Genomic DNA, 25,653 nt, shown 5'->3' with positions numbered 1-25,653 from the left:
TGAACTCACCACCAAAGGGGAGGAAATTAAAGTAATTATTTGGAATTATTTTGCCCAACTATATGCCAATAAATTTGATAATCTAAATGAAATGGATGAATATTAACAAAAAATATAAGTTGCCCAGGTTAAATGAAGAGGAAATTAAATACCTAAATAACCCTATTTCAGAAAAAAGAAATTCAACAAGCCATTATTGAACTCCCTAAGAAAAAAATCTCCAGGGCCAGATGGATTCACAGGTGAATTCTGTCAAACATTTAAGGAACAACTGGTTCAAATTCTGTATAAACTATTTGGAAAAATAGGTTAAGATGGAGCTCTGCCTAACTCTTTCTATGACACCAATATGGTGCCGATAACCTAAACTAGGAAGAGTTAAAATAGAGAAATAAAATTATAGATATATCTCTCTGATGAATATAGATGCAAAAATCTTAAATAAAATCTTAGCAAAATGACTACAAGTTATGACTAGGATAATACATTTTGACCAAGTAGGATTCATCCCAGGAATGCAGGATTGGTTCAATATTAGGAAAACTATCAGTATAATTATATCAATAACAAATCTATCAGAAATCATGATTTCAGCATCAATAGATGCTGAAAAAGCTTTTGAGAAAAAAACAGCACCCATTTCCTACCAAAAACACTAAATAGTGTAGGAATAAATGAATTATTCCTTAGAATAATAAACAGTATCTATCTGAAACTATCAACAAGCATTACATGCAATGGGGATTGACTAGAGGCATTTCCCAATAAGATCAGGGGTGAAACAAGGATTCCCACTATTACCACTATTATTCACTATCATATTAGACATCTTAACTTCAGCAGTAAGAAAAAGAAATCGAAGGAATTAGAATAGGGAAGGAAGAGATAAAACTCTCACTCTTTGTAGATGACATGATGGTATACCTAGAGAATTCCAAAAATACACCTAAAAAACTACTAGAAATAATTAGCAAGTTTAGCAAAGTTGCAAGATATAAAATAAACTCCTATAAATACTCAACATCTATATGTGACTAGCAATATGCAGAAGAAAGAGCTAGAAAGAGAAATCCCATTCACAGTAACTTCAGACAATATAAAATACCTGGGAGTCTACCTGTCAAGGCAGACTCAGAAACTTTGAAAACAATTACAAAACAGTTCTCACACAAATAAAATCAGACTTAAATAACTGGGCAAATATCAACTGCTCATGGATAGGCAGAGCTAATATAATAAAAATGAAAATTCTACCAAAATTAAACTACTTGTTTAGTGCCCTACCAATCAAAATTCCAAAAAAATTACTTTAATGAGTTAGAAAAAATTGTAAGTAAATTCATATGGAGAAATAAAAAGTCAAGAATATCCAAGGATTTAATGGAAAAAAAAGTGCAAAAGAAGGTGGCTTAGCCCTACCAGGTCTAAAATTATATTATAAAGCATCAGTCATCAAAACTATCTGATAATGGCTAAGAAATAGAGTGGTGGATCAGTGGAATAGACTAAGTACAATAGCAGGAAATGATTATAGTAATTTGCTGTTTGATAAACCCAAAGAGTCCAGCTATTGGGATAAAAACTCTCTCTTTAATAAAAAAAACTGTTGGGGAAAATTGGAAGTTAGTATGGCAGAAACTTGAATTAGACCAACACCTCACACACTATACCAAGATAAGATCAAAATGGATACAGGATCTAGACATAAAAAAACAATATTATAAGCAAACTATAAGCAAACCTGTCAGATCTATGGAAAGGGGAATAGTTTATGACCAAGGAAGAGATAGACAACATCATTACAAACAAACTAGATAATTTTGATTACATTAAATTAAAAAAGTTTTTACACAGACAAAACCACTGTAACTAAGATCAAAAGAAATGTAGAAAATTGGGAAACAATTTCTATGACTAGTGTTTCTGATAAAGGACTCATTTCTAAAATACAGAGAATTGAGTCAAATTTAAAAAAAAGACAAGACATTCCCCAATTAACAAAGGGTCAAAGGATATGCAAAGGCAGTTTACAGATGAGGAAATCGAAGTGATCCATATGACTATAAGAAAAAGTGCTCTAAATCACTACTTATTAGAGAAATGCAAATTAAAGCATCTCTGTAATACCTCCTCACACCTCTCAGACTGGCCAACATGACCAGAAAGAACAATGAACAATGTTGGAAGGGATGCAGGAAATCTGGGACACTAATACATTGTTGGTGGAGCTGTGAACTCATACAACCTTTCTGGAGAGCAATTTGGGATTATGCCCAAAGGGAAACAAAAATGTGCATACCCTTTGATCCAGCAATACCACTACTGGGTCTATACCCTGAAGAGATTATGAAAAAGAGTAAAAACATCACTGTACAAAAATGTTCATGCCTTGTTTGTTGTGGCAAAGAAATGGGAACTGAGGGAATGTCCATCAATTGGGAAATGGCTGAATACACTGTGGTATATGTATGTGATGGAACACTATTGTTCTATTAGAAATGAGGGATAGGAATTCAGGGGAGCCTGGAAGGATTTACATGAACTGATGCTGAATGAGATGAGTAGAACCAGAAGAACACTGTACACCCTAACAGCAACATGGGAGTGAAGATCAACCTTAATGGACTTGCTCATACCAACAGGGCAACAATCAGGCATAATTTTAGGATATCTGCTATGAAGAATGCTATCTGTATCCTAAGAAAGAATTGTGGAGTTTGAACAAAGACTATTACCTTTAACTTTTTTTAAAAAATATTATTTTGTTATGTAATTAATTCTGCTATATTACATACTGACATGTTTCTTCCTTAAGGATATGGTGCCGATAACCTAAACTAGGAAGAGTTAAAATAGAGAAATAAAATTATAGATATATCTCTCTGATTAAATTCATATGGAGAAATAAAAAGTCAAGAATATCCAAGGATTTAATGGAAAAAAAAGTGCAAAAGAAGGTGGCTTAGCCCTACCAGGTCTAAAATTATATTATAAAGCATCAGTCATCAAAACTATCTGATAATGGCTAAGAAATAGAGTGGTGGATCAGTGGAATAGACTAAGTACAATAGCAGGAAATGATTATAGTAATTTGCTGTTTGATAAACCCAAAGAGTCCAGCTATTGGGATAAAAACTCTCTCTTTAATAAAAAAAACTGTTGGGGAAAATTGGAAGTTAGTATGGCAGAAACTTGAATTAGACCAACACCTCACACACTATACCAAGATAAGATCAAAATGGATACAGGATCTAGACATAAAAAAACAATATTATAAGCAAACTATAAGCAAACCTGTCAGATCTATGGAAAGGGGAATAGTTTATGACCAAGGAAGAGATAGACAACATCATTACAAACAAACTAGATAATTTTGATTACATTAAATTAAAAAAGTTTTTACACAGACAAAACCACTGTAACTAAGATCAAAAGAAATGTAGAAAATTGGGAAACAATTTCTATGACTAGTGTTTCTGATAAAGGACTCATTTCTAAAATACAGAGAATTGAGTCAAATTTAAAAAAAAGACAAGACATTCCCCAATTAACAAAGGGTCAAAGGATATGCAAAGGCAGTTTACAGATGAGGAAATCGAAGTGATCCATATGACTATAAGAAAAAGTGCTCTAAATCACTACTTATTAGAGAAATGCAAATTAAAGCATCTCTGTAATACCTCCTCACACCTCTCAGACTGGCCAACATGACCAGAAAGAACAATGAACAATGTTGGAAGGGATGCAGGAAATCTGGGACACTAATACATTGTTGGTGGAGCTGTGAACTCATACAACCTTTCTGGAGAGCAATTTGGGATTATGCCCAAAGGGAAACAAAAATGTGCATACCCTTTGATCCAGCAATACCACTACTGGGTCTATACCCTGAAGAGATTATGAAAAAGAGTAAAAACATCACTGTACAAAAATGTTCATGCCTTGTTTGTTGTGGCAAAGAAATGGGAACTGAGGGAATGTCCATCAATTGGGAAATGGCTGAATACACTGTGGTATATGTATGTGATGGAACACTATTGTTCTATTAGAAATGAGGGATAGGAATTCAGGGGAGCCTGGAAGGATTTACATGAACTGATGCTGAATGAGATGAGTAGAACCAGAAGAACACTGTACACCCTAACAGCAACATGGGAGTGAAGATCAACCTTAATGGACTTGCTCATACCAACAGGGCAACAATCAGGCATAATTTTAGGATATCTGCTATGAAGAATGCTATCTGTATCCTAAGAAAGAATTGTGGAGTTTGAACAAAGACTATTACCTTTAACTTTTTTTAAAAAATATTATTTTGTTATGTAATTAATTCTGCTATATTACATACTACATGTTTCTTCCTTAAGGATATGATTCCTCTCTCATCACATTCAACTTAGATCAAGGCATACTATGGGAATAATGTAAAGACTAACAAACTGCCTTCTGTGGAGGGGGGGAGGGAAGCAAGATTGAGAGGAACATTGTAAAACTCAAAATAAATAAAACCTTTCTAAAATTAAAAAAATACATTGTTGTTGTTATTCTTTACACATCTAGATCTTTATCTACTACTCCAGACCATCTCCCCCCCTTTTATGATCTTCTTCCAGTAGGGACTACCATCTACCTAGTGAATGGATGTAGACAGTGAATGAGTCTACCAGGAGTTCTGCCATATCAACACTAATACTAACAGCAACACATTAACAGTAATACCCACTGACATTTAAACAGAGTTCAAAGCTTTCTATGATACTTTCTTCCCAATCCTGTGAGATGGGTTCTACAAGGTATTCTTCTCCCCATCCTGCAGATGAGAAAGCTGAGGCAAAGAGAGGTAAGTGACTTTCCCATGATAATCTAGTTTATCATTATCAAATCAGGAATTTGAACTCAATGGAGCTTGGGAGGTGGGTGCTATTATTGTTCCATTTTACTGTTGAGGAAACTGAGGTAGGCTGTGCAGTTAAGTGACTAAGTTCCATTGGCCACAGTTCTTAATTTTCCAGATGAAACAACTGAAGAATAAAAAAATTCCATGATCAAATTAGTGTGAGACCCAAGACTAGATCCAAGGTCTTTCTAGCTCTTTCTAGCTTTTTAACTTCTCACAAAATCAGTGGCACAGTTGGAAGGGATTTCATTTTATACACACAGAATCCTGAGACATCTTGTCCAAAGTTATATAAACCTCACATTGGAGAACTGGGATTTGAATTTAAGATGTGCTGGTACCTAATTTTTTCTAGTAGGTCTTTTTCTCTTCAACTTTTGCCAGACAAGGGGTGGGGGGAGGAAAGGGGGAGGGAAAGAAGAAAGAGGAAAGAAGGAAAAAAGGCAGGCAGATTCTCCATTTCACTCCTTTTTAAAATTTCTTCCTTTTCCCTGATCCATACTGTGGACAGGTGATAAGTAAAACTCTCTCAGGCTACTGCTGAACTGTTTTCTGTCTTAGATTATTGTCACCCTCAAATATTTTTACTTCCCTTCAGGGATAGGAAGATATAATTAATAATAAACCAAAGCATTAAACTATTGCTCATTTTAGACTCCTTATGACCCCAGTGGAATTTTTTTTAACAAAGGCACTGGTGGTTTGCCATGTTGTTCTCCAGCTCATTTTACAGATGAAGAAAACTGAGGCAAATAGGGTTAAGTGACTTGCCCAGGGTTACACAGCTAAGCAAGTGTCTAAGACCAGATGTGAATGTAGGATGATCAGCCTTTCTGACTCCAGGTTCAGCCTTCTATATGCACCAACTAGCTGCCCTCTCATTAAAAAATACATACATACACATATATATATGTATATATATATATATATATATATACATATATATATATATAAAACTTTTAAAAAGTACTAAACACATTTTGATTTAAAAGATCTTCCCTTCTAACACCAGTGGGTTGTACTGTCATGCAACAAAAGTCAACAGTTGGCAAGAATATTGGCAAAGGAGATAGAGAGTAAGAGCCAACATTATGCAATGCCTTCCTCATAACAACTTTATACCATCAAGACATTGGATTTGCAGGATTTACTGCTGATAAATTTCTATATTAAAAACCCAAGAGGTGATGATATTTGCCTTATCATTTGTATGATCACTATAGACTTTACTATACTCCAAATCATTCATGCTTGAGAGGTAGATTGAGAAGTAAAATTATTTGCAAATGGAAAAAATTAGGCCCGGTGAGTAAAGAAATATAGTTTCCCAAGACTTGAACAAGTTGTTTGCTTACTTGATTCCTAGTTTAAGATTTGGCTACACTGACCTTCTTAAACACCACAAAGTCATTCTCAGCATTTGTATTGGTGTGGATCTCTGTGTCATACCTGACAAAATTGAAAAAATGGATAAATAACAACCATGAACCTTGATGAGTTTTGTAAGTCTAGTATCACTGAGAACAACTCAATTACAAAATTCTCCTGCACTTAGATGAACTTAGTTTCCATAACTACTCTTGTATCTGGGAACTTAATGGTTGTAGATAGCTAGAGAGAGGGAGAGAGGGAGAGAGAGAGAGGATAGAAAAAGAGAAAAGGAATGGATTAATAGATGAATGGACATTAGAGAGATGAATGGAGAGGGACAGATCATAGATAGTACACAGTACATGGAAGGTATTTGGAATATATATTCATATATATATATATATATATATATATATATATGAGTATATTTCAAAATAATTCATTTCCTTTAACTCTATGTACTTCAAACCATTTTTAGAAGAAGCAAAGATTTCTCTAAACACTGAAGGGGGTTCAACACACATACACACAAAAGTTATAAATGCCTAATCTAGAGCTTTAACACATGTCCAAAACCAATTGGTCCAACCTCCTGCCTTTAAAGATAAACAACTCAAGACTCAGAGGTTTAGTGACTTGCCCAACTTCACATGTTAGTGTCTAGAGAAGCAAGATTTGAACCCAGGCCTTTTAACACCACAGATAAGGTTCTTTCTACTGAACCAGTCTGCCTGCCCTAAATGATACATGGTGAAGCCCTTATTATATTCATTGCAGGGAACTGTCTTTTCTTCCCTGGGTCAGAGCAGCACATGCTGTTTGATGGTTTCAGTCTATGGAAAACAAGACATAAGCTTCCTTTCTGAGGTCCAGACACATGATAGAAACTGTCTTTCAGACCTTTTCAGAAGTAGGGGAAGTAAGGTGGCATTTTCCTCCCACAGATGGTAATGGTTCTCCCCTGGACCCCACTTACTTCTGCTTGAAGTCTTCCACTGACTTCTGAGTGGTTCTCCGCTCCACATCCTGCTGGCTCTGTTGGGCCTTGAGAGTATACATGTGGGTCTGCAGGCTGCTGATTATGATTCAAAGATGGGATTCAGATTGGCTGGGCAGGTACTGATATTCAACTGCTGGAGCAGGTCCCATTTGGTCTTCAAGACCTGGTGCTCCAGGAACTGAAGCTGAAATCAGGAAAAAAATTTAATCTATAGGTAACAGAGATTGCCTCAGAGCAGAGGACACTGGGATCTCCAGAGGGCCCTTCTCATAATCTCAGCATCCTGGGCTCTAAGAGCACCAGAGGACACTGGATGTCACTTAGTCCAACCCTCCTTATGTTATAGAAGAGGAAACTAGGACACAGAAAGAAGGGACTTGCTCAAAGCACATAGCAAGTTTGTAGCAGCTCTCACTCTCAATGACACAGTCATTCCCTATAAAGAGCTTGGGTTCAATCCCAGATCTGCTACTTACTGTCTAGGCTCCAATTTGGCCCAATGGATGGAGCAATGAACCTGGAGGCAGGAGGACCTGAGTTCCAATCCAGCCTCAGAGACTTACTGTGACCCTGGACAAATCACTTAGCCTCTGCCTCAATTCCTCAATTGTAAATGAGAATATTATTAGCACTTACCCTGCGGGATTCCTACAAATGAGATTGCTACAAATCTATAAGGCACTTACCACAGTGCCCATACAGAATAAGCATTTAATTCATGCTTTCTCCTTAATTCATGCTTTCTCCTTTACTGCTTCTCCATCACTCACATTGACCAATTCACTTCATCTCTCTAGGCTTGTTTTTCCTCTGAGGAAATGGATAGTTGGACTAAATAGTCACTAATATGTTTTTCAGCTCAGCATTCTCAGATCCCTACAAGGTTTCTCCTATCATCCCTCCTTTCAACCTTGGCTCAAAGGTCCACTCCTTCAGGAAACCCTTCCTGATTACCACTTTTCCATTCTCCTCTGCCCTCAGCTACCCAGTTAGGACTATGTTGCTTCACATTTTTTAAGGTTGATTTATAAGTATGATAAATACATATTAAGTATACTTGACTCAAAATTCAGGGACCCTGTCTTCTTTCTTTCTTTCAAGGTTTTGCCCACATTAGATATTCAATAGAAGTTGCTGGTCTCTCCACTGATTTTCCCCACCTTTAAGCTCCCCTAAAACTGAATTTTTTCTTGAGGCTGTTGAATGACATTCCTTTGGTGCAAGAAAGATGACAGTCATCTCATATTCAAAGGAAACCCTCCTGAACTTGCACAACAGTTCACTGCTCCCTATCTATTCAAGAAGTCCCTGTAGTAATAATAGCTACAGGCTGTCCAAAGTCTTTCCCAATACTGATCCACTAATAATTTCACAAGTGACCTCACCCTTTTTTTCCTTGGCCTGAACCTCCACTTGCAATACTGGTAAGGATGCTCTTGTGCCCTCTAAGGTTGACAAGGCTACAGCTACTAGAGCCAGACCCTCTACCTCCAGAACAGCTTCCATATTTCAGAACAGAGGAGCTTCCAGCCTCTCTCCAGCTTCTGCCAGGTAAGACAGCAGAGCAACTGCTATAACCTCCACTTTGGGATCTCCAGACAACCTGCCTGCTCATGATGGGTAAAGGAGAGTGAATGAGATGAGCTAAAGAAAAGAGCGAGAAGACTATTGAATATTCCTCTGGTGGGAGAAGGAAAGGATCCCCTTTTATATTCCCTGCTTGCTTTGGCAACTGTCCAAGAAAATCAGAATACAAATGTATGGGTTTGGTTTCCCTCCAACAATAAACTAAAAAAAATGACATGAAAATAAATTAAATAAATCCATCTACTGAACATTTTGTCAAATAATAATTGCTTGGTTAATGAGTTGGATAGGTTTTTCTCAATTATCTATTGACTTTGGGGTGGCTAGGTGGCATAGTGGATAAAGCACCAGCCCTGGAGTCAGGAGTACCTGAGTTTAAATCCGGTCTCAGACATTTAATAATTACCTAGCTGTGTGGCCTTGGGCAAGCCATTTAACCCCATTTGCCTTGCAAAAAATAAAATAAAATAAAAAAAATTATCTATTGACTATCTGCTGGCCTAGGGAATATGAAGGGATGTGAGATGATTCTCAAGAGCCCTCTAAAGAGACTGTTTTTCATTTGTCAGTTTTTTTCTTTCTATTTCCATTAAGGTGGGATGGAGACCCAGCACTAGACCCTGAAGGTCAGAGACTTTATCTCCAATTACCTGCCCAGCTAGAGTGCTGGTTGAAGAAGCCCCCTCCATACAGTCTTATCAGATTGGTGGAAAGCTTCTTCTTGTCTTGTTCTCCCTCTTCTCCAATTTTCAAAAACAAAAATGATGACAATGTTTGTCCTTCATTCTAGAAGAAGACCATGACATCGAGAAGGTGATACCTGGGCGACTAGGTGGCATAGTGGATAAAGCACCAGCCCTGGAGTCAGGAGTACCTGGGTTCAAATCCAGTCTCAGACACTTAATAATTACCTAGCTGTGTGGCCTTGGGCAAGCCACTTAACCCCATTGCCTTGCAAAAGCCTAAAAAAAAAAAAGTGATACCATTACAAGCATGTGAATTGGATTTGAGTGAGAGGTTACTATACAAAGTCACCAGTTCCACTTTCTCCTCTGGAGTCACCTGAGTCCAGTGGCCAATGAATCAGGATGACTGGAGATGGCCCTGGAAGCAAGGCAATCAGGGTTAAGTGACTTACCCAAAGTCATACAGCTTGTAAGTATCTGAGTCTAGATTTGAACTCAGGTCTTTCTGACATCAGGGCCAGCATTCTACCTATTATAGCTGCCCCAAACAACAATATTTCACATGTGGATACATTAATCCAATACCTTCCAATCCTGAAACAAGAGATAGATTTGAGACAGGTATGATAGGTGTTATTTGTAGTAAAGAAACTCAAAATAACTACTATGTAGTATGTGAGCTGCAAATTCTCACATAAAGTTGATACTGAGATGAATCATCATAATGGACATTTATAGAAGAACTTAAAGAGTTGATCTTGTAAGCCTGGAAGATTCAAGTTCAAATCTTAATTCTAACACCTACAAGTTGTGTGACCCTCCAGTAAGTCATGCGACATTATTTATTTATTGCAAGGCAATGGGGTTGTCCAGGGTCACACAGCTAGGTAATTGTTAAGCATCTGAGGTTGGATTTGAACTCAGGTCCTCCTGACTCCAGGGCCTGGCTGTGCCACCTAGCTGCCCCAAGTTATTTCATCTTTTGATAGTCAATTCAACCCTCTAGGACATTCAGTTCCAAAGAAGGGCCTTCACTGACAGGGGAGTTCCCTATAACATTGAAATCACAGGTCTAGTCCTTGCAAATCATCTTACAGATATTATCTCTTGTAAGCCTCCCAATAACCCTATGAGACTGGTAGAAAAGCTATTATTATCTTCATTTTATGCATGAAGAAACTGAGACTCAGAGATATCAAATGACTTGTCTATAGTTAGAATGTCAAAGATGGTATTTGAACCCAGGGCAGTCAGTCAATAGAAAAAATTGATCAAGTTTTACTACATACATTCCTAAGTGCTTGAGAGTCAAAGAAAGGCAATCAGGTGTTCCCAATTCTAAATCAATCACTCTAATTACTGGATTGCTATTTAGAACTGAAAAACAATTAAAAAATCAAAACAATTTCACCCAACTCATCAGCTATTTTCCACAACTACTAGTATGCATAGCAGAATATTAGGTATTGAGACTGAGAAAATTTAGCTGAGTCAACATTCTGGGTCCTCATGGAGAAAATCTTCTAGTTGGGGAATAAGACAAATATAACCATAAATCTTTATCTTCTCAAGGACTCTGGAAGAGATGGAAGGCAGGATAAAATCTTCTTGTCTAAAAAGATGAAAATTGAAAGGGAAAACTGTTTTCTTCAGCACATTGAGCATCAACAGAACCAGAGAACAGTTCTTATGAGTTCACTGAACCTCAGTGAAATCTCTTACCCTAGCAAGGACTGGATAAAATCCTGCCCCCAGGTAATGATCAATAAAACAATAAATCCCTGCCCTATCCCAAAAGGAATAAGTTTTTGAGGTACTACCTTTCATCTCCAAGTCCTTAATTACTTCATCTCTTCTCTCTAAGCTACAGTCCCATCAACAAAACACACCTCTACCTATTAAAGGCTGACCCTCTCGTCAGTTGAGTTGCTGTCTCCCTTAGGAAGTCCAATTCACTCATGGGGGTATCCCCCCCAAATAAATGCCTTCACTTGAATTTGAAGATATTTTGAGTCTTTGAATATGTTTAGGACATTTTGCAACCCACCAATCTATACCCTGACACTGACATAGGTTCTAGCCAAAGGAATCTAACTTGTAAATTATTCCAGCCGCCTTCAATTGCAGGCCTCCAAGGCAGTCAATTCTAGGAGCCCTCTAAGAACCATGATAACTTGAGCTCAGGGGATCCAAAATCAATATGGTGAATTCCTAGGAGTAGTCAACCAGTCAATAAGTATTAAGCATCTACTCTGGGCTGAACCCTGTACTAAACATAGGGGACAGTAAAAGAAGGAAGATAAAGTACATAGCCCAAAGGAACTCATAATCTAATGGAAAAGACAAGAAGAAAATAATTACAAGCAAGCTAAATATGGAAAATAAGAGGGAATAATGAGGATTAAGAGAGGCTAGGAAAGACTTTCTGTAGAAGACAGGATATAACTTTTAGTGAGAATTTAAGGAAACCAGGCAAGCCGGAAAATAAAGGTAAGAAAGGAAAGCATTCCAGGCATTGGGAAATAGCCAGAGAGAAGGTCCAGAACCTCAAATGGAGTCTTATTCATGGAATTTCGAGGTGGCCAGTGTCATTGAATTAAAGAATGTGTGTTGGGGAATGAAGTATAAGAAGTTTGCAGAGAGGTGGTGGAGAATGAAAGATGGGCGAGGATGGGGGCAGGGAGAAGGAGTAAGGAAGAGTATAAAGGGCATTGAACACCAAAGGATTTGGTTTTGGTTATTTATTTGATTCCAGAGGTAATAATAGACATCCAATAGAGCTTATTGAATAAGGAGGTGATGGGATCAGGAGCTCGGGTTTTAGGAAAATCATGAATGGAAGATGGATTGGAGTGGGGAGAGAATTAAGATGATAGGTAAATTAACCAGGGTTACCTGCATGCCTAGCAAACTAGATCCAGGCAGGAAACAGATCAGATCACATTTCTGTGCAGCTAGTTGAGGGGATCTAGACTGTGAGCAACCACTACATTTCCAGCCTGGGAAAGATAGGGTAACCCAATCTTGAAAAAATGGAATGTATAAGGGTATTGTTAAATGATCAAACCTCACAACGGTAATTTGTATGTATAAAATGCTTTAAAATAAACTAAGTGCTGTATGTATGTATCTCATTTGATCATCATAACAGTACTATTGAATAGGAACTAAGAATAGTTTTCTCCTCTTTTACAGATGAGGAAGCTATGAGGAAGTTAGGAGACCACTCCATGATCACACTACTAATAAATATAAGAGGGAGAAGGTGTCCCATATAGATTAAGGACCATGATCTCTTTGGTAGCACATATACTGAAATTGGGAAGATACAGAGAAGATTAGCATGGCCCCTGTGCAAGGATGACTGCAAATTCGTGAAGGATCTTGTGTAGATACAGAAAGGTCATCTAATGAAGCTAAGTACCAAGAGTTACAGCTCAAAAAGCATATCTGGATAAATCCAGTCTTTGCTTGCAAGTTCATTTCCCTGTTAGGTATTTCTCTGGGTTCAAAAAAGCAATCTGTGGTGTATTATTAAATTATTATCATTAATTATTAATTGTTATCATTAAGTTATTATTCATTTAAACTGGTAAATTCACTGCAATCAACTTATCCAGTCCAACCTGAAATGGGAAAAATTTCTTCTTTCTGTGAGTTAGTTTCTATGCTCTTTATCAGCCTCTAACTGCATACTTATAGGTTCAAACACAAATCATAGTGCCTATATACTTTGTTTAATGGGGGTAGCTATGTGGAACAGTGGATAGAGTACAGGTCTAAGGATAGGAAGACTCAATCTTCCTAAGTTCACATCTGAATGCAAACACTTAATAGCAGGATGACTCTGGGCAAGTCATTTAATCCTGTTTGCTTCAGTTTTCTCATCTGTAAAATGAACCAGAGAAGGAAATGCAAAGCAGTCCAGTATCTTTTGCCAAGAAAACCTCAAATGGAGTCATGAAGATTTGAAAAGGACACAACAAAGACAATCAATAATAACTTTAATAGCACTTTCAAACAGAATATAATCATGAATAAGCATTAAAAGGAATAAGGCTTCCACTGACAAGCATCTTTTTCTACCTCCCACCCCTTTTTCACTCTAGTTGAAAGGGGAAAGGGAAAGAAATGTGATCTGACTGGAACCTCCTCAGGCAGCATCCCAAGGAAGCAGGGAAGGGCTGAACCTTACCCTTATCATCTACTTCATCAGTTGTTTTTCAGACCCCTTTTCTGCTGCTTTTGCTAGTTCCACTGGCTAGTCCTTGCTCAAGGCAACCCTATAGGTCTAAGACATTTAGTTGCCAAGATACTCTCCTTCATTGACAGAGGAGTTCTCTATTATAATGAAATGTAGTCCCTAACCCTTTAAAACCTACAAATCAACTTGCAAATATTATCTCAGGAACATCCTAGAATCCTATGATTTTGGTGGTGGAAGGAACAGTAGGTCCATCCCAAATTTTCTTCTGGGCTTGCAAGGAGATTTGTGGACAGAGAAACAAGTCATCTTGGTCTTCTCTGAGCCTCCTTATGGAACAAGTTTCTTCCCAAAGTCAAAACCTCACCCCCCTAAACCAGCAGGACCTCAGACTTTTTAGTATATATACCTCACTCCTATCCCATGGCCCTATAATTCTAGACTGGGGTGCTCTCCTGGAGAAAGGGTGACCCAAGTTTATGTCTGAACAAGGATTACCCAGGTCTATCCTGATTCCAAATCTAACAAATACTTTGCATTGTAGAATTGTAGCATTGTTGTTGTTGAGTCATTTAAGTCATACCCTCCCCTTTATGAACCCATATGGAGTTTTCACGGCAAAGATACTAGAGTATTTCCTTCTCCAATGGATCCAGTGAGTCTATTTTGTCAGGAAATCAAAGTGAAGTGACTTGCCCAGAGTCACACAGTTAGGAAGTATGGCTGGATTTGAACTCAAGTCTTCCTTATTCCAAGTTCAGTGTTCTATCTGACTGCTAAGTCAAAGTTCCCTAAGCATTATGATACTGCAGTACCAAGGAGCCTCAGTGATCTGGTAAAGACCTGACTCTAAAAGGTCAAGGTCTGCATCAGTCACCAATTATCCTGATCTTATTAAGTCAGGTCACTTGACTCTCATAGTTCTGGAAGAGATTTCACTCTAATCAATCTTATATGCATATCATGACATCAATACCCTGATTTCATGGGCTTCTTTGAGATAGAAGAACAACAACAACAACTACAACTTCTACAATTACTACTACTACTACTACCACTACCACTACTACTACCACTACCACTACTACTACTACTACTATCTGTACATCCACCAGAACTACAGCACTACAGCAAACTACCTTTCGTAAATATTAGAAACATTGTTATTTGAAGATGAGATAAAGAGGAGATAAGAGTGAAATGAAATGAGATGAATTAGAGATGAGAGTGATTGAGACAGAGATAAGAGAGATAATAGATAACCAGATGTATTGATAGATAGACAACTAGATATATGGATAGATAGATGATAGATAATGATGGATAGATAGATAGATAGATAGATAGATAGATAGATAGATAGATAGATGATGGATGGAGTATATACATTTAGGGAAGGTGAGGGAAAGGGAAGGAAGTAGGCATTTATGAAACATCTATCATGTTTCATATCATATCATAAATGCTTAAAAATAAATTATCTGATTTCTCATCACAACAATCTTCAAGGTTATAAAAATATTTTTTAATTGTTGGTTCATCTAATCCTCATAATAATAGAAGGTCAGCACTAAGGGTGACTTTATTATCCCAATTTTATAGATAAGGAAAGTGAGGCTCCTAGAATTAAGATAGCAATAACAGTCCTAGTAAGCCTCTCTCAAAGGTAGGATTTGAAGCCTGGTGTCTTCTGATCCTAACTCCAACAAGCCTCCAAATGAAACAGTATGTTCACTATTTGTCCTGAATATAGTTTGGTTTTTTTATGTATTTGTTTGTATACTGTCTCCTTCATTAAATTGCAAACTCCCTGAAGGCAGGGATTGTCTTTCATATCTTTTTGTATACTTTGCATAGTGTCTGATACATTGCTGTTGTTTAGTTTTTTCTAACTCTTCATGGCCTCATTTGGAGTTTTCTTGGCAAAGATCCTGAAATGGTTTGCTATTTCCTTCTCCAAGTCATTTAACAGATGAGAAAACTGAGACAGGGTAAAGTGACTTTTCCAGAGGTACATAGACAGTGTTTGTTGCCAGATTTAGAATTCAGGAAGATGAGTCTTGTTGTCTCCAGATCTGCACTCTATCCATTATAGTACCTAACTGCCCCCAGTACATAGTAGGCACTTAATAAATGTTTGTTGATTGATTGATCTACAGATTCAGCTAGGAGGAGCAGTCACACAGTTAGGAAGTGACCTAAGACTGAATTTGAATTCAGCTCTTCCTGAGTTGAGTTGGGAAGCCCAGAATTCAAATTCAACCTCAGACACTTAATAATTGTGTTATCCTGGATAAGTCACATAACCTCTGTCTGTCTTAGTTCCTCCATTATAAAATGGAGTTGATAATAACACCTTCTTCCAAAAATTGTTGTGAGGATAAAACAGTACTTTGTTAGTCTTAAAACACTACAGAAATCTAGCAATTCTTACCATAGTAGATTCACAGAGATCTGGTATCAAATTACTCCTCTGACATCTAATAACTCTATGGTCTCTAAGGTCCCATTCAACTCTCAATGTCTTATCCTATGATCTTGCCATGACATCATCTAATAGGAAGAAGACTTCACTTCATCCTAGATAACTCTTTCATATTCCTTCCATTTCCTGGTATTTACAAAAACCTAACTTTCTCCTGAAAATGCCACTGGGTGCTCCACCCTTCCTCACATATCCCAGAGAAGGAGTCAGCACAAACCTTGCCCTCCACAGCTACACCAAGATGCTCCCTCTTCTATCAAGGTCCACATCTCATTCTTTAGGTCACTCCATTCTCTCCAGGTCCTAACTGCTATCATCTATGGACTTCCAGACAATTTTCCTCTCCTCCCTGGGAAATTCTGTAGCCCTCCACCCTTACTCCTTTCTTCCATCCTCCTTCAATCTTGCTTTCCCAGTTCCTCCCCTTCCCTAACTCCCATGATTTCTGTCACCAATCCACCTTAACCACACACACATAGACACGGAACTTAATTCCTCCACCCGATAAATTTTCTCTCCAGCTTTCAAAATTCCTAGCTACAGTTCTGATTTCTAAGATGAGATCTTAACTTTAAACTCTAGTCAGACATACCATTGAAACACCTAAAAAGGATGATTTTTCATTGAATAGGGATGTATAGACACAAAGGACTAAGACACCCAAGATGAAAACACATCAACAAGCTTTTAATCTTTCTTCTGTCACTTTAACTGAGAGATCTATTTCAAAGATTCTAAAATTGCTGGGTCATTTCACCTAAGCCCCTCATTCTACAAATGAGTTAACTGAGACCCAACTAAGGCCTGAACTCAAATAGCTAGAAAGTAGCTAAGTCAGGATTTAAAAGCCAGAGTTTCTAATTTGAGAGAAATATTAATTTTAGGGGAGTTCCAGAGGTATTTTTTTCATTTTTTGATTGATCACTTATTTAATTTTTCTAATTACATATTAGGAAAGGTTTTCAACATTCATCCACTTGCATATTTATAAGTTACATAGTTTTTTCCCACCCTCCCTTCCCCTCCACTCCCCTCAGTGGCAAACATTGTATGTATCCATTTGTGTTTCTCATGTTTACATATTAGTCATTTTGAGTATAAGGAAATAGGACTAAGGGAAAAGAAAGAAAACCATGGTACAGGAAGGAAAAACATAAGAAAAAAATTTTAAGTGAACATAGTGCTCATTCAGATTCTGTGGTTTGGGGAGGTTTGGTTTTCTTCTTTCCATCTGGATACGGATGACTTTATCCCTAACAGGTCTCCCAGAGATGGTCCTAGCTCTCTAAACTGCTGAGACGAGTTGCATCCTTCATAGTTGATCAACTCACAATATTGTTGTTAATGTGTACAATGGAGATCCAGAGTTTTTCCCCTTTATATTTCCTCATCCTCCATTAGGTCAAGTCAGCATCTGAAGGATATGAGATTAGATTAACTTTCTCCTCAATCTTATTCAGACCCCACTCAAGCAGGGAAGCTCATTTATTACAGCCAGACTTGGGTGGGAGATAGATTCTTTGTTCAGATGACCTGAGGCTGATTGTGGTCTACGGTTAAGAGTGATCAAAGTCACATCCAGGCCTTCATTAAAATGGATCTACCTCTCATCATAATATTTATTTTTTCATTAATTTAACTAATCAAAGTTGATTGTCACCCTCAGGAACATCTATCTACTCTTCAAAAGACATATAAACATTGAGTGGGTTCCATTAGGGGTCTTTGAAGGGTGCCACTGACTCCTTTTTTTTAATTACTCACTAGCATAATTAATAAAATGATTAATTTCCCAGATGTATAAAAAGTGTTAAATTTTTTAAACATCAGAAACTTAAGACCTCGACTCATTAAATTACACAGCATTTTCTTAATATTCATTTTGAAAGGTCCATTTACTATTTTTAAGTGGTGTCCTGGAACTTATAGTCTTATTTCCCAACATTTTTTTGTCACAAAAACCAACCAAGATCCACTTCAATTTATTTTTGTTTTCTTTCAAACTTCAAAAAAGTCTGCACAGGAATAGGCTATTTGGAAGCTAGTTGAAAATACTTCTCATGGGAGCCTTTGAAAATGATTCATGTCTATACCAGATTATACTAACATAAAAATCCACTTACAATTCAATCCTTTAATTATACAATCTACAAATTTTCACTGACACAGGTTTTAAAACTAGAAAGGACTTTAATTTCTCTAGTCCAATCTCTAATTTTATAGTTTATTAAAATGAGGTATGGATCAGTTCAGTTAGGCAAGATTCATCCAATGTTTCACAGAGAATAAGCAGCAGATCAAGAATTTGTACTCCAAACCTCCAACTCCACATGCAGCACTCTCCAAGTGAGCCATGCATCTTCTACAAGATGTATTTTTAGGTGTGCTTGTATAAGTTGACTCTAGGGAAGTTGTCTGACTTAAGAAAATGTAACTCATCAAAACTTCATGCTAGGAGTTCCATATGAGTTCTTCAAGGTTAGATTCACTTTGTTGCTTTTGTTAGCCATTTCAGGCATGAAAACTTCAGGAAACCTTCACAGTTTTCTTGGCAATAATACTGAAGTTATTTGCCAGCTATTTTACAGATGAGGAAACTGAGACAAATAGGATTGAGTGACTTGTCCAGGGTCACAAAGCTAGTAAATGTCTGAAGCCTGATTTGAATTTAGGAAGATGAGTCTTCACTCCAGACCTGGTATTCTATTCATTATGCTAATTAGCTATCTAGATTCACTAAATATCCTTCTATCTCCAAATTAAATGGCTTTTATCTATAATTGCCCTAAGGAATTATTAATCTCAGGAAATATTTTCTTTTATGGACTCATAGTAAGTTAGTTTTGTTAAGCAGCTAAGTAGAACAGTAGATAGAGTTCTGAGTCTGGAGTCAGGAAAACCTGAACTTAAATCTGGATTTATACATATACTAACTAGTGACTCTGGCTAAGTGATTTTACCTCTTTCTGCCTCAGTTTCCTCAACTTTATGCAGACTATTATACCAGACATGGATTTAAATTCTGAATCCAACACTTAATGGTTGTTAGACCCTGGTTAAGTCATATAATTTTTCCATGCCTTAGTTTCCTCATCTGTAAAATGATAGGCTTGAACTCAATAACCTCTAAGGTCCCTTGTGACTAAGAATTTCCTATATAAAAGAAATTCTTTAAGAGGTGTTATAAATCCATTTGAGCTAGTACTGTTAGTGCTTCACAGAATGTTATATTTTATAAAGTACATCCTAGAATAGGAGCTCTTAATCTTTTTGACATCATGGAACCACAATTTGGAAGTCTATCTTTCTCTGAATGATGTTTACTCCCCATATTCATAAATGAAAAAATGCCAAATTTTATTTAGAGTTTAGTGAAAATAAAGATGTAAATTTGTTTTTTATCCATTGCTATAAATGGCTTGTGAAGATTTAGTCCAGAGTGATTAAAATTTTTTTTACTAATTTTTTTTTTATTAAGACATCTCAATAAATGTCACACTTCTCTCAAGGGGAGAGGAGCACTGAAACCCAGAAATACTAGGTGTCATATGCAGTTTGAAAGGCTTTGTTCCTCCCCCTCTGTGCCAATCACTGGTGGGGTCATAATTTAATTGAATCATTCATCCCCATAAATTTTCCCCACCCTATTCATCCTACTAATGAGCAAAAACAATTACCTCCTTGAGCATGAACAAAGGAGAAGGACAGACCCTAGGTTAATCTCAAAACTAGGTGGGGCAGATTTGACCTAATCTTAGTTTTTGATCTGGTTGAGGCTAAATCTTAACTCCAATACCTGCCCATAGGCAACAATACAGGCAGATCCCAGTCTTTGTAATGTAAACTAACAATACTCCCTTCACATTCTTGTGGAACCCAACAAACTCATATTCCTCACAATTCCCCCTTTTCTTCTTTTAGTAAGAATTTGGATTCCACACCTTAATAGTGATTTATTTCCTAAATCACCACCCTTGTTATTGACATAGCTACTGACTTTTTCTTCTATCAATATTTTTCCTTCTTCATTATCAGAGACATGAACCTGTCCTTTTTTCCAGGTTTGCCAACTTTCTGATGTCCCTGATTATTTCTTTTACTACTTGCCTATTGTCATCTATCTTTAGGCAGCAACCTTATAGATTCAATTTGCTACAAACTCCTCCTTCTCCAACAACAGATTGTCTAATACAACACTATGTTGAATAATTCTATCTTATTTGCATCAGTCAGCCAGCAAGTCCAGGGCCCTAAGGTGTCTAATTGGTAATTGTTTCCACTACAGCTTAGAACCTAATCAGGATATAAACTGGGTTCCATAGCCCTAACTCCCATCCTGTGCCCAGGTAGCAGGCCCGTAAGTCTAGATAGCAACTCCCTGACCAGTCCTTGGCATATGGGTATACTCAGTGGTAATCCCTTACAAGAGATTATTACATTTCACATGCATCTCAGTCCACCTATCTCTGAAAATTGTACAGTTGAGAATATGTACCCTGTGGACAGTCCACAGACATTTGCTACTACCCTAGAAATATCCTGTCCAGACTAGTATAAACAATAGTTGATTAAAAATTCCATGATCTTTTAAAATAGTTTCTTTACCTCATTAGAACTTCGAGTGAGTCCAAATTCACCAAATTCCAAATATAGTCTTTTTCTTTTTTTGCAAGCAAATGGAGTTAAGTGGCTTGCCCAAGGCCACAAAGCTAGGTAATTATTAAGTGTCTGAGACCCAATTTGAACCCAGGTACTCCTGACTACAGGGCTGGTGCTTTATCCACTATGCCACCTAGCCACCCCATCTCAAAGTTATTTCAATAGAGTTTTAAATCCCTAACACTTTAAGAATCTCTATTATTTAAGTCCTCCCATTCTGTGCAAATTTTGTCAGAATGTAACAACACAAATTCCCCTCTTTTAACATCCTTAGAGTGATTCCCCAAACTCTAATTCAGAAAGGGGTCAACCTTAAAAACAGAGTGAGGGTCAGTAGTGCAGCACTGTCAGGCCATGCTACCAGAGCAAAGGCATTCATTAAACATGATTTCCTTTCAATAAAGGTGTCTCTGAACTCCTGGTTTTTATATTTTCTTCCTTTCACCTCAACTGAGGCTGGGTCTTTCCCTGTAAGGCTTAAGCATTTGAAATCTCCCACCCTCCCTACCCCCTCCACAGGTGGCTCACTCCTCAGCTAAACTTAGTTTAGAGGTCAAAGTCTTAACAAGATGATGGATGGGACCAAGATTACCACATGCCCAACCCACCAGCTCTTTCCCCCAATCCAGGGAGAAAACATGGATCTTTCCCAGACAGTCCTAAGAATAAGAAATCTTCCCTCCTATAACTTCTCAGTCTTTCCCTTAAAAGTTCTTTCTCTCTTAAACTTGTCCTGAACCACAGCTTTTTCTCTTTAAGAGTTTCCCACTCCCTTCTCTCAAACTCCACATATCAGCATTCAGTGAGGGAGGGGCTGAGCTCCATAAAGGGGATGCTACAGACCTACTTCCTCCTCCCCCACCTTCTGAAACTCCTTGGCCCAACTCCTGACTCCCCCACAGTTTAAAACTTAGACTAAGTCCCCAGACCCAGAAATACCTAACCCAGTCCACTTACCCAAGAAATGACATAGAACTTATGAACACAGAAATACATACACCCTATGAGAACATTCAAACTCACTCATATAACCAGACTGAATCCAATCGGCTTCCTTCCTCTAGCTTCTTGATTCTGGTTACTAGTCACGAGACTGCTTTGCCCCCCAAGTTTTCTGGCAACCTTCCTCTTGGTGGCCTTTAAGATTTGAGGAAAATTCTTGGAGAGAGAACCCCAAATCTCCCTCTCTTCTTTCAGGGTACCCTATTATGCTCTGACCTCTCCTTCAGGATATATTTCCCACCTAGAGGACTTCTCAGCCTGCCAGGGAGGTTCTGGCCACCACTCCACCAACCTGGAGATTGCCCTTTATCAGGGTTTTTGCCCCCAGACATTTTAATCACTCATATCCATGTTCACAGAATCCCTGAAAACTCTCTATAGTCCCCTTAGAAAAACTTTTGTTTGTTCTACAAGAAACCATTGGATTTTTTGCCCAGAATCCCTTGCCTTGTTTGAATTTTCCCTTTATTTTTCCTGCTAAGGTATAGGGAATGGAGAGCAGATCAGGTGAAAAGAAATGGGAGAAAATTCTTGGAAATGGGAATGAATAGGATAAATATCTTCAAGTATATGAAGTACCATCAGGAAGACTTTTTCTAGTTGACTCTAGAAGGCAAATCTAGTTGCAGTGATGACAAATGGAGAGGGTAGTATTTGACTTTATAGAAAAATTTCCCCGAAAGCAAAGCTGTTCAGGTGAATTTGGTTGCCTTAGAAGATAATGAATTTATTAGGGAATCTTCAAGTGAAAACTGGATGAACACTTGTTGGGGACATTATAAGGTATAACTCTATTAAGGTCCAGGTTGAACTAGATGGCCTCTTGAGGTCTCTTTCAGTTTTGAGGTTCTGGGATTTTATAGTAACTTAAAGTTCATATAACTACTTAATAAAAGTCAAGACTGGAGCAAAGTTCTCCTGATGATCTCCCACTCCTCAAAGGACACCACACTGATGTTTCCAGGCCAGATTTCCTTTTTTTTTATTTCCACTATTCTTAAATGAATGTTCAATTCATGATAAAAAAGAGAGAGAGAGAGAGAAAATTCTGAGCTAGTGCTAAGACTCATAAGTGAGAGAGAGAGAGAAGACGAAGATATTCAAAATATTAGCCTCTTCATGAGAGGATCTGCATTTATCCTGTTCATCTATGGAAATATAACTCATAAAATTCCTCTGCCTGTGCATGTTATTCCCTTTGGGTGCTTTGGATCCCATAAGCCTAATGCTTATAAGTAATTGGGAAAAAGGAGGGCAGAGGGCCCAGGGTGGAGATATATGACCCAGATTCTGAGTTAATCATCACTTGCAGCAAGACCCTAGATATTATCAGGGAGAGGAGAGATATACTCTATCCATCCTCAAGTCTCTCAGGACTCCTGATTCAGTGTTTTTCATGCTCCAAACTAATTTTCAAAGTAAATTTTATTTTTTATGTTTTTCAATGCTTTGCCAATGAGATTAATGATTTCATGAGCATAGGCTAACACTTTTCTTCACCTATAAAGAAAACTCTTCCATTTCTTGGGAACTCAAAAAGCAAAAGAAATATAAAAAAAATCATTGGTATAAAAAGTGATCATTAAAATCAGAATGCCCAAGAGGATCATAACCAAAATCCAAAACTCCCAAGTCAGAGAAAAAAATTTGCAAGCAGTCAGAAAGAGTTCAATTATCAAAGGACCACAGAATACACTAAGTCCAGACTATACAAGAGGTAGGAGAAATTACTATAAAAAGGAGAAAATTTTGAAACTCATTGCTCCAAAATGCAAAAAATAAAAACTTAAAACTAAGAAAAATCTTATAGGGAAAAAATAAAATATTATAGAGGAAAAAATGGAACTTTAATAGAATAGAGAACATTCAAGCAATCTTTTTGAAAAATTAATTTTATTCATTTCATTAGATATTTCCCAATTACATATAAAAATTTTTAGAATTTTGAGTTACACATTTTCTCTTTTCCTTCCCTACCTTGCCCCCTCCTTGAGAAGATTTTGATTTTACATGTGATGTCATGCAAACATATTACATATTAGTAATGTTGAAAACACAAATAAAATAAAACAATAAAAATAATTTTAAAATAAGCTTGAATCTTCATTAAGAGTTCATCAGTTCTCTCTAGAAGTGGACAGGATTTTTTTTGAAATGGTACTTTTGGAACTTTCAGATCATTATCTTGGTCAGAGTAATCAAATCTTTGATAGTTGTTCATCCTTACACTATTATTGCTACTATTGACAATTTTCAATCATACTGTTTTCCAGTTTTCCCAACAGTTTTTGTAAAATAATGAGTTTTGTTCCAAAAAGTTTGGATCTCTGAGCTAATTATTTACCAGATTATTGTGGCTATTTACTTAAATGTAATTTGTACCTAATCTAGTCCATTGATTCACTCTATTTCTTAGCTAGTATCAATTGTCACTGTTATTTAAGCAAAATTAGTCCTAATAATTTCTTTAATTTCTTCTTCATTGATGATGCATTTACCCTTTTTATTTTTAATACTAGTAATTTAATTTCCTTCTTTCTTTTTCAAAATCAAACTAACCAATGTTTTATCTGTTTTATATTTTCATAAAAGTAACTTCCAATTTTATTTATTAATTAGTTGACTTTATTTGAACTCTGTTTTATTTTTATCTCTCCTTTAATTTTCAGAATTTTCATTTTGATGTTTAAGCTGAGGTTTTTAATTTGTTCTTTTTTTCTGGGTTTTTTTTTTACCATTTCATGCCCAATTCACTCATTAATCTGTCTTTTCTCTCTTATTACTATAAGCATTTAGAAATTAAAATTTTTGCTTAAGTGCTACTCTGGTTGAATCTCACAAATTTTGGAATGTTTTCTCATTATCATTTCCTTTAATGAAATTTTTTATTGGTTTTATGTTTAGTTCTTTGGCCAACTCATTCTTTAGAATTAGATAACTTCATTTCCAAATTGCTTTTAGCCTTTGCTTCCATGACCCTTGATTAAATCTAATTTTATTGTAAGTCTTTCCAGATTTTTCTAAGGGCATTCTGCTTATCATTTCTTATAGCACAACAGGATTCCATCATAATCATATAACACAACTTGTTTACCCATTCTCCAATTAATGGACATTCTCTCAATTTGTACCACTTTACCAACAGAAAAGAACCGCTACAAATATTTTTTATACATATAGGTCCTTCTTTATTTTTTATCTCTTTTGAGATCTAGACTTAGTTGTGGTATAGCTGGATCAAAGGATATACATAGTTTTATAGCTCTTTGGACATAGTTCAAAATTGCTCTACAGAATGATTGAATCAGTTCCCAACTCCACAACAATCATTTTCTCACATACCCTCTAAAATTTGCCATTTTACTTTTCTTATTAGTCAGTCAATCTAATGGGTGTGAGGTGGTACCTCAAAATTGTATTAATTTGCAATCTCAATCAATCATGATTTAAAGCATTTTTTCATATTGCTATATATTTGATCACTTCATCTGAAAACTGACTGTTATCTTTTAATCATTTATCAATTGAGTAATGACTCCTGTTTTTAGAAATAAGACTCTATTCTCAATGTTTCATGCCTTTATCTAGGAAACTTTTTCTCTAAACACTTTCATCAACAAAAGAGAAAGAAAAAATTCATAAAGTGAGAATGAAATTACATTTTAGAAAAGCAGAAAAACATTTTAAAAGACTTTCTAGATGGATGGAGTCAAGATGGCCAAGTGAAGGCACAAACTCCCAGAAACTCTCCCTCGGACAACT

The 25,653-nt window shown here is 36.7% G+C and overlaps 1 non-coding gene across 1 annotated transcript; it reads left to right on the top strand.

Moving 5' to 3' along the window:
- The first annotated feature begins 12,831 nt into the window (after positions 1-12,831).
- Positions 12,832-12,935, top strand: LOC141515697 (U6 spliceosomal RNA). The gene has a single exon (XR_012476453.1). It is a non-coding gene; the product is annotated as a U6 spliceosomal RNA (small nuclear RNA).
- Positions 12,936-25,653: the final 12,718 nt, after the last annotated feature.

The sequence above is a fragment of the Macrotis lagotis genome, chromosome 2, assembly GCF_037893015.1.
Source record: "Macrotis lagotis isolate mMagLag1 chromosome 2, bilby.v1.9.chrom.fasta, whole genome shotgun sequence".
Taxonomy (NCBI): domain Eukaryota; kingdom Metazoa; phylum Chordata; class Mammalia; order Peramelemorphia; family Peramelidae; genus Macrotis; species Macrotis lagotis.
This window is presented reverse-complemented; position numbering and strand designations above follow the sequence as displayed.